Raw genomic sequence first — 10,035 nt, forward strand, 5'->3', positions numbered from 1 at the left:
ACAACGAATTTCCTTTTATTTTGTCAGAAAGAGCGTTTGTTTAGTACATATTCAAAAAAATATTATTAAATTAATATTTTTATTATTTTAAAATTTTTAAGTCATGGCAGCCTCCACCAACCCCGGTTTCCAACTCTACAATCAATAACACATTTCTCATTATTATAATGTAAACCAAAAAAATAAATAAATGGTGCAAAAATGTCTTCTTTTTCCCTCAAATTCTCCAACCTGACACAACTGCAATGCTTCATTGATCTTCACTTGTTTTTCATCTCCGTTTGACGGATTTCTTCACGCCCTTTCCTTCCCTATTTATACTTTCTCTCCCCAGAAACTTCCCCGAACATGGCTTTAAAAACCAAACTTGTTTCCTTCAAAAACCATTCCTTCATTCGCCTTGTTCTTTGTCCCTTTCACGAAAACCCCGTCCCGTTTCTGTCCGGTGCTCCGTAGCTTCCGCCCCACCTGTGGCGGTGACGGCTTCCAAAGAATGCAAAGTCAAATCGGTCAAGGCTAGGCAGATCATTGACAGCTGGGGTAATCCCACGGTCGAGGTTGATTTGATCACCATTAAACTTTATGGATCAGAGCGCCTCTACTGGGATCTATGAGACTCTTGAACTCAGAGATGGTGACAAGACCGTCTATGGCGGCAAAGGTATGCTCCCTGCCGTCCAAAACATCAATCAAATTTTTGAATGTTTTGTTTAAAATTGTAATAATCGCGATTGATTGTAGATTGACTTTTAATTATGACATATTTAATCGTATAATACTAATGTAATTGGTTGCTGATTCAGTTGTTTTAAGGTGCATGATTGTTAATTGTTTCCTGAATAATCACATTGTATTGGAAACAAGTGTCGGTAATGTTCAATCTCACATAGTATTGAAAACACTATTGGAAATGGTATTTAAGGCTTGGCTTTCCCACTTCCTTGTTGAGTGATAGAGAACAAGGGGGACTCTCGCGCGCCGCCGTCGCCGTCCCGTCCCGTCCCGAGTCGGGTCGGGTCGGGTCGGATCGTGGTCGTGGTCGTGGTCGTGGTAATACGTGTCTTCGACACGTCTGCGCGGATACTATCTTTTTAGAGAAAATTCTTAAGAAACAAAATCTTTTTTTTTAACTATCACAACGAATTTGGAAAATCGCAACGACAACTGTAGACTATCGCAACGCGAAATGGAAAATCGCAACGCGATTTTCAATTATCGCAACGCGAAATGGAAAATCGCAACGCGATTTTCAACTATCGCAACGCGAAATGGAAAAGCGCAACGCGATTTTCAACTATCGCAACGCGAAATGAAAAATCGCAACGCGAAATGGAAAATCGCAACGCGAATTTGCGATAGTGGAGATCGCAATGCGAATTAGAGATCGCATTGCGATTTTGTTGGTCATTTTGGCAAATCCAAAAAAAGTTTGTCAAAATCGTATATTATCTAGGATTTTTGGTCACTGAGGTTATTTTCTCCAATCTTATACATATATAGGATTATGTGTATGTATATTTATATTTTTTTTAAGTAAAAATGAGAGTCAAAGTAACATAGATAACTATTTTTTTTTCTAAGTATCGAAGTTCACCAAATTCTTAGTTGAACTTGGTTTTCTCTCTTTGGCAAGAAATCAAGCGGATTTAGATGCCGTTTTGCTGGAAATCGATGGCACTCCAAACAAGTCAAAGCTTGGAGCTAATGCAATATTGGGAGTGTCGTTTTGTATGCAGATTGTATAAGCATATTCAGGAATTGTCAAGAACAAACGAGCTTATTATGCCAGTTCCAGCTTTTAATGTCATCAATGGTGGAAGTCATTCTGGAAACAATTTGGCAATGCAAGAGTTTATGATACTACCAGTCGGAGCGACCTCGTTCGCCGAGGCCCTCCGAATGGGGAATGAAGGTAGTTAAGTAATCCCTTAGCTATGTTATGTAGTTGTATTTCATTGGAACAATTTTTTATCATTTGATATTGAGTTTGATATAAAGTTTGATTCATATTTTATAGGTATAACTTATAAGTTTATGATTTAGCTCTAGGAGCCCATGTTCTCGTAATTAGTTTGGAATTAGATTAGTGTCAATTTATTTGTACATCAGAATGTTCTTCGATTTATTGTTTGAATCTATTTGTGCCATATATCGGATTAGTTGATAATGCTTTCTTCTTTTTGGGACATAGCTTATCACGTACTCAAGGGTATTATCAAAGCAAAATACGGACAAGATGCTTGCAATGTTGGAGATTAATGGGGATTCGCTCCTAATGTTCAGGATAATAGAGAGGGATTGGTTTTGCTAATGGATGCTATTGAAAAGACCATTTACACTGGAAAGGTAGGAGACATACCTGTCTTTTAATATTGTTTTTCCGTAAGATAAACATGATCGGAAAATATAAAAATCGCAGATCAAAATAGGAATGGATGTCGCAGCTTCGGAATTCTACATAAGATGGCAAATATGACCTAAACTTTAAGAAACAACCGAATGATGGAGCACATGTGCGTTCACCTCGTGCTTGGCTGAACTCTACCAAGAGTTTGTCAAAGATTTCCCTATTGTGTCGATTGAAGATCCGTTTGACCAAGATGACTGGAGCTCATGGGCTTCACTTCAGTCTTCAGTCAATATCCAACTTATTGGAGACGATTTGTTAGTCACAAATCCAAAGAGAATATCCGAAGCTATTCAAAAGAAAGCTTGCAATGCCTTGCTTCTGAAGGTAACAATCTAAGCTAGCATGATCCCATCTTGGAATTTTTTCTTATATAGTTCTTAGAACACCATTCTTCCTTGTTCAGCTTCTGCCATTCTAGCCCAGGGCTGTAAAAAGCTGACCTGACCTGTAAAACTGACTGAAACCGACTCGATTCAAAATTGTTTTTAACATGCGCTGCTGCGATCCGAAACCGCCTCGAGTCGGAACTGGTGTTTACCTGAATCTGAGTTGGACCTGGAAATTGTGGATCTGTGAGATTTACCTGACTTATATATTATCACTGACGAAATTATAAGATTTTAATAAAATTATGAGCTTTTGAGTTTATAATATAACTAAAAAAATTAATATGATTAATTTTTAAATGTTATAATAAAATATTTATTATGATAATTAAATTAATAAATAGACCTATTATATAAAATTATTTAAAAAAATTAATAAAATTATTTAAATGTAAATTATATAAAACATTATTAATTAGGTGTAAAATAATTAGTATGTCAAATTGCATATTATATGGTTCATAAATAGTAGTAAATGTCATTTTCATTTCATTTGCATAATTAGTATTTTAGTTGCATGTTAGGTTAATTCACATTAATAGTCAATTTATTTTGTTGTTATGAATAAATAATAATAAAACCCAAAAATAAGTCCATTTGCATTTGTGCTAGTCCATTTACATTAGTTTACATAGACTCAATACATAAGCCCACTCTTTTATTACAAATATATATGCATTATTAAATAAAAATAAAAAAAACCTTAAACTAATATGTGCCACCAATTTTGTGGTGTAGGAGGGAAATTTTGGCTTTGATTTTTAAATTCAAACAATGCATTAAATGGCTCAACTTTTAAGGCAGCTTACATCACTTATCCATGTCTAAAAGCTCAAGCAAATCCCAACCCTTGATAAGCCTTGATCCAAAGGCCATGAAAGTTTCAATCCAAGTGAAACAAGCACAAATTGATGAGGAACCTTGGATGGAAATCTTGATCCAATGGCTACCATGCTGCCACATCATCGATCCATGGCTAAGAAGCACAAAGCAATCTAAGCCTTTGGATAAAAAAATAGATCCAAGGGATTTAAATTATTTCAATTTCATCCCTATATAATTTATATTAATAAACTATTTATAATTAATATTAATATAAATTATATATTATAATTAATATTAATATTAATTTATATTAATATAATATAGTTTATAATTTGTAATTAATATTAATATAAAATATAGTCTATAAAATTAATATTAATATAAACTATATTTTATAAATTATATAGTATAGTTTATAAACTATATACTATATTAATATAAATTATAGTTAAGATAATTAACATTAATATAAACTATATAGTACATTAATATAAACTATAGTTTATAAATTAGATACTATAGGTTATAAAATATAAACTATACAGTACACTAATATAAACTATTGTTTATAAACTATACGTTTATAGGTTATATATATTAACTATTGTTTATAGACTATAGGTTAATGTTACATATATAATTTATATAAACTATTGTTTATATAAAATATATATGAATTATCAACTGTGTCTATACATATATATTTTAGGGTTTAGTGTTTATGGTTTAAAGTTTATGGTTTAAGTTTTATGGTTTAAGGTTTCTATAAACTATATATGTTATTACTTTTTATAGTTTATGCATAGTATTTCTATAAACTATATAAGTAATTTACTTTATATAATTTTTATATATATAGGTTATATATATATATATAGTTTATATATACTATACATAGTTTATACATATATATACTATAAGTTACATATATAGTTCGGGGGTTAGTGTTTAGGGGTTAGGGTTAAGGGTTCACGATTTATGGTTTCTATAAAATATAAACTTTATTACTTTATATAATTTATGCATAGTGTTTCTACAAACTATATATATATATATAATCTATAGATTACTTATATTAGTTATACATACACATATATACTATATTAATATAAATTATAATTTATAAACTATATATTTTTTATAGTTTACACATATATAGTTTATATACATACATTTATATATATATATATATATATATATATATATAGAAAATTATAAGTAATTAGAATGTATATATGATTAAATTACATCGAATTAAAAATTCAAGAAAAATATTTACAATTAAACCATGACTAAATTGAAAGAAATCAAATATCAAATACAAGTGGAAAAATGATGATTGTTGGAGGAGCATGAGCCTAATTAACCTAAAATATCTTGTTGGACACTATACTTGGCGCTAACTTCCCAAATTTTTCTATTCCCTCTAAATTTCTTAATTTCCTTCTAAATTCCCAATTTCCTTATATTCTCAAAATTTATCAATTTTCCTCTAAATTCCCAAATAAAATCAAAATTTTTCACACAAAAAAATCTTTCTTTTAAAAAATTTTCTCCCACCACTCACTTTGAATAATATATATATATATATTATATATATATATATAAATTATAGTTTATAAACTATATACTTTTTATAGTTTATACATATATAGTTTACATATATAGTTTATATATATAGTTCATATAAACATAATTTATATATATAGCTTATAATAATTATATAGTGTATAATATAAATATAGTTTATATATATAGTTTATATATAAACTTATATTATATATATTATATTTTTTTTCAAATTTTTAAATGAATGCAATTTACTATATTTTTAATTATTTCTTTACATTTTGTATTTATTTCTATTTCATCTTTTTGTGTTTTTCTAATTTATTTCAATTTTAAGTCTTTCACTTTTATATGTATTCAAATTAGTCCTTAAATTTATATTTGATCTTCATTTGGCCCATTTTTAGTTGTTATTTATATTTTTGTAACTGGCCCATAACTTTTAAATGAGTATAATTTAGTCATTTTTTATATTAATTTAAACCTCACATTTTAAATTTATTTCGATTTGGTCCCTACCTATGTGTGTTGTTTAATTTATATTTTAAAATTTTATTTGTAATTTTACATTTCTTCAATTTTGTCCTTAAATTTATGTTTTTTACAAAATTAATTCATGAATTTTTGTAATTTACTCGAAATCATATACAATTACAACTTGCAATTCAACAATCACGAAAAGTGACAAAATAATTAATCCAAAAATAAAAACGACCTGATCTGATCTCAATCCGTATCCGGTAAACATCCGACCTGAATTTTATCTGTCAATGATGTGACCCAATCTAAACGAGATCCGACTGAAGTCCACCTGAACCTAAATTAACCTGGTCTTTATCTGCTTCGGACTTGAACTATTTTGACCTGAACTGACATCGATCCGAACTGAAAATACCTGACCTGAACCCGATCGGATCTGGTGTCAAATCAACATGAAAATGACCCGAACTGATTTGACCTGTACCCGACTGATCCAAGTCAAACCATCAAATTGACCTGACTTGACCTGTAAAGTCCACCTGAACCTAAATTAACCTGGTCTTTATCTGCTTCGGACTTGAACTATTTTGACCTGAACTGACATCGATCCGAACTGAAAATGACCTGACCTGAACCCGATCTGGATCTGGTGTCAAATCAACATGAAAATGACCCGAACTGATTTGACCTGTACCCGACCTGATCCAAGTCAAACCATCAAATTGACCTGACTTGACCTGTACTCGATTTTACCCGACCTGCCAAGATTCGATTGAAACCTGTCCGATTACCTGATTTTACAGCCTTATTCTAGCCTAGTGAATATTTTGTTCTTCACTTTGAATAGAACCCGATAACATGCATCAATGTGCCACACTTTGCAAGTATTATTTTGCAATTGATAGAATCTGTATGTCTTGCTATTGAAATCAGGATTTGTATCCATAAAATTCAGTTTGCAGTAGTATTATAAATTATACAACTGAAATCAAGATTTGCAATACGTAAAATTCACTTTACTATTGAATGAATAATGTTCTATTTCTTATAGAATCTAACTGTCCGTTTCAAGAATATTTGCCGCACTATTTATTATATAGCAGCCAGGCTTTGTGTTTAATCACTAATGTGATTGTGGTTTTGGTTCAATTAATGGATCAGCGGGTTCAAAAAATCAGCGTGCATGGTGCAATACAACATAGTTGGTTACTGAGATGATAATTAAAATAGGAAAACATATTTTTTCTGTTTGTACTACATAATTTTTTTTCTTACTGTGTATGACAGGTTAACCAGATTGGGACAGTGACTGAATCTATTCAAGCCGCACTTGACTCTAAAGCTGAAGGATGAGGAGTGATGGTCAGCCAAGGAAGTGATGAAACAGAAAACAACTTCATCGCTGACTTTTCTGTTGGTTTGGCTAGCGGCCAGGTACATCATTCGAAGTCACTAATATGTGATTGCAATTTATGAGCAATGCATTTTTGTTACATTTTTTCAGTGCTAGAAGGTGAGTGATGGTGCTTTTCTGTGTAGATCAAGACTGGAACTCCTTGCAGGAGTGAGAGATTGGCCAAATACATCCAGGTAATCTTTGGGCTTTTCTTCTCCTCGGTTCTTCCTGTTTCTCAGACTTCTCATTTTTCTTCAAGTATCCGTGTCAGACAACCTGTCGGACACGTATTTGGGTACAGGATATGATCTTCCAATGACCCCCAAGTGCACCAAAAAACTTGGAAAAAATGAATAAACTTGTGTTGGCCCCATATTTGATACAACTGAGTCCAAGTACACAGCTCTTATGCTAATGGCATGATGTTTTTGACATGGATCTGAAAATTGAACGATTTCAAGGGTTATTGTTGATTTATTTTCCTTTTGGTATAGTTGAACGTGACCATACCATGGAAGAAAAGGGATTCAGACCTAGGACTTTTACCATGTATTATGCTATAAAACCACTAGAGTTAAACATAAAAAATAAAAATAAAAACTTCATTATCACAATGTTGAAGCAAAATGAGCTGAGTTCGCTTGGGTGAGAATACGATGAATCTTATAGTTGATCTGAATTGATGATAGTTGATCAATCATGAAATTGTTAAACAAAATACCTTTGTTTGATATGAAGATAAGACCTTTCAAATACGAGAGAATAACTTCAAAAAGTTTTAACATACTCATTTCAGATGCATGAACATACCCGAATTTGAGTAACATAGTTTGCATGATTGTTAACTAGTTTTGAATGAATTATCTCACTTTCTGCTACACTTCTTGTAGCTTCTTCGCATCGAAGAGGAACTCAGAAATGTTCGCTATGCTGGCGAAGCTTTCAAATCTCCATAGAGGAGTTTACCAAATCAGGGTTGAGAAGTGTTTTTACAAGCCCTAGTAAAAGGCCAACCTATAGAAAATTTTCAAGAACCCTACAAGTTTCTCAAGAGTAAAAAAAAAAAGACAATTTAATTAGCTAGGATGATCAAATGTTCTGAAATTTTAGTTTCTGGGATCTGAAGAATTAAAAGTTTTGCTTTAAGTTATATATTGAGTGTTAAATGAACTCCTTTAAATGTGATTCTCTGTAACTCTGCTGAGACTTTTAACCAGGTTTTTGTCGTACCAGACAATTCCTTTGAATGCAAGAAAATTTTACAATATATATTTTTATGATTGAGTTTGATTTGATTCACATCATTAGTGCACAACATAAAAAATGATACAAAATCAAATATGTTTAAGTGTTTAATAGTATTTAATTTACAAGTGAAAAATGATTGAGTAATTTAAATATTGTATAAAAAATATTTAGGTTTAATGATCATTTTAATTCTTAATATTTAACTAAAAAAATTAAGCATTCTATCAGCATGAAGTAACATGAATTTTTATTTGGACCTATGTTAACATTGTTAAAACTTTAATGTTTTATTTAGTTTTTTATTAAGAAAATATTTTATTTAAATTCTTCCAAAATTTATTTTATTATACACATCGGGATCACATTGTATGATCGATTGAGTTGAAATAATAAAATACTTAGGGATGAGTCATGAGTTAAAGAGTCAACCTTGCTAATAAGACCCTAGAAAATCACTTTTGAACCTAAGCCTATTGTTTGAAAGTTAACCGCATTACAAATCGATAAAACCTTTTTCTTGTTGATTTTCATGATTTAAACCGGAATTTAAAAAACTAATTATTTTCTTTAAGAGAATGTAGAAGAAAAATCAAGCAAACAAAAAGAAAATGGAGAAAAAAACAAGTAAAGGAAAAAGGAAAAAAATATCTTCCTCAAAATTGTACAAAAATATCAAAAGGAAAAGAGAGAACACAAAAGTGAGAGAAAAAAAGAAATCATAGTTTCTTTCTCCAATTACAAACACATGAAAATTTGAGAAAACAACAAAGAAAAAAATTCTTGTAAGAAAAGTAAGTTCTTCACATTCTAAAAATCAAAAGTTTTTCAAATTCTAAAAGTCAAAAGTTCTTCTCATTATACCTTGTCTCAAGTCGAGTTACAACCGTTTTAAAAATCTTTTGATCTAGGTATCAACATAACTACGTGATAGAGATGTGATACATTCGTAAGTCTATGGTAAGATTCTCTTCATGTTTTGATTTAAGAGAAGTTCCTTAAATATTTTTGAATGAATTTGAGTGAATTATTTTTTAATGTGTTTCATTTGAATCCATCTTAACTTCATGAAATTGATTGAGTGATCATTTACTTGTGCTAAATTATGATGATTGAAATCTTGAACTTAGATATTCACACTTTATTTTGATTTTATCAAAATAATCTTAGATTTTAGTGCTTGAAATGCTTGTGCATGCTTGAGGACAAGCATTGTAACACCCAAATCCGATTCGACCGGAAATCAAAAATATTTGAATATCACACGGAACCACCAAAGTGACTAACCATCTTTTTTTTAAAACATCTATCAGATTCATAATCTAAAACATAGTCAAGTCAACATATAAATCATTTTACAAAATGGGGGAGCTCCCGAAATTTCAAATCAAATAGAAGTATTCAGTAAATAAAATAGAGCTTACGACTCAAGTACAAATAAGGTTACTGTAAGAACATGCCCACTAAAAATATCTTAGACGTATTGTGATCGGTAGACCTTCACTGGAACCATGCACTACGATAAGCTCCTTGACCATCCTCCTAAGATCTTGTGGACGGAAATACATTCTGAACGCTGAGATCACAAGCTCACCACACAAATAACTCTACTATACTATATTCAATATCCCAAATTTTGGACTAGTGACCAAAATGTAAATTTTAATAGTTGCTAAAGTGTAAAGTTAGGAAACGTTAGGGATAAAAGTGGTAATTTTCCCAAG

The 10,035-nt window shown here is 30.7% G+C and overlaps 1 pseudogene; it reads left to right on the forward strand.

The window, feature by feature from the left end:
• Positions 1-1,671: 1,671 nt before the first annotated feature.
• LOC120171802 lies at positions 1,672-8,216 on the forward strand (annotated as a pseudogene).
• Positions 8,217-10,035: the final 1,819 nt, after the last annotated feature.

The sequence above is a fragment of the Hibiscus syriacus genome, unplaced genomic scaffold (genome assembly GCF_006381635.1).
Source record: "Hibiscus syriacus cultivar Baekdansim isolate YM2019G1 unplaced genomic scaffold, ASM638163v2 tig00111837_pilon, whole genome shotgun sequence".
NCBI classification, from domain to species: domain Eukaryota; kingdom Viridiplantae; phylum Streptophyta; class Magnoliopsida; order Malvales; family Malvaceae; genus Hibiscus; species Hibiscus syriacus.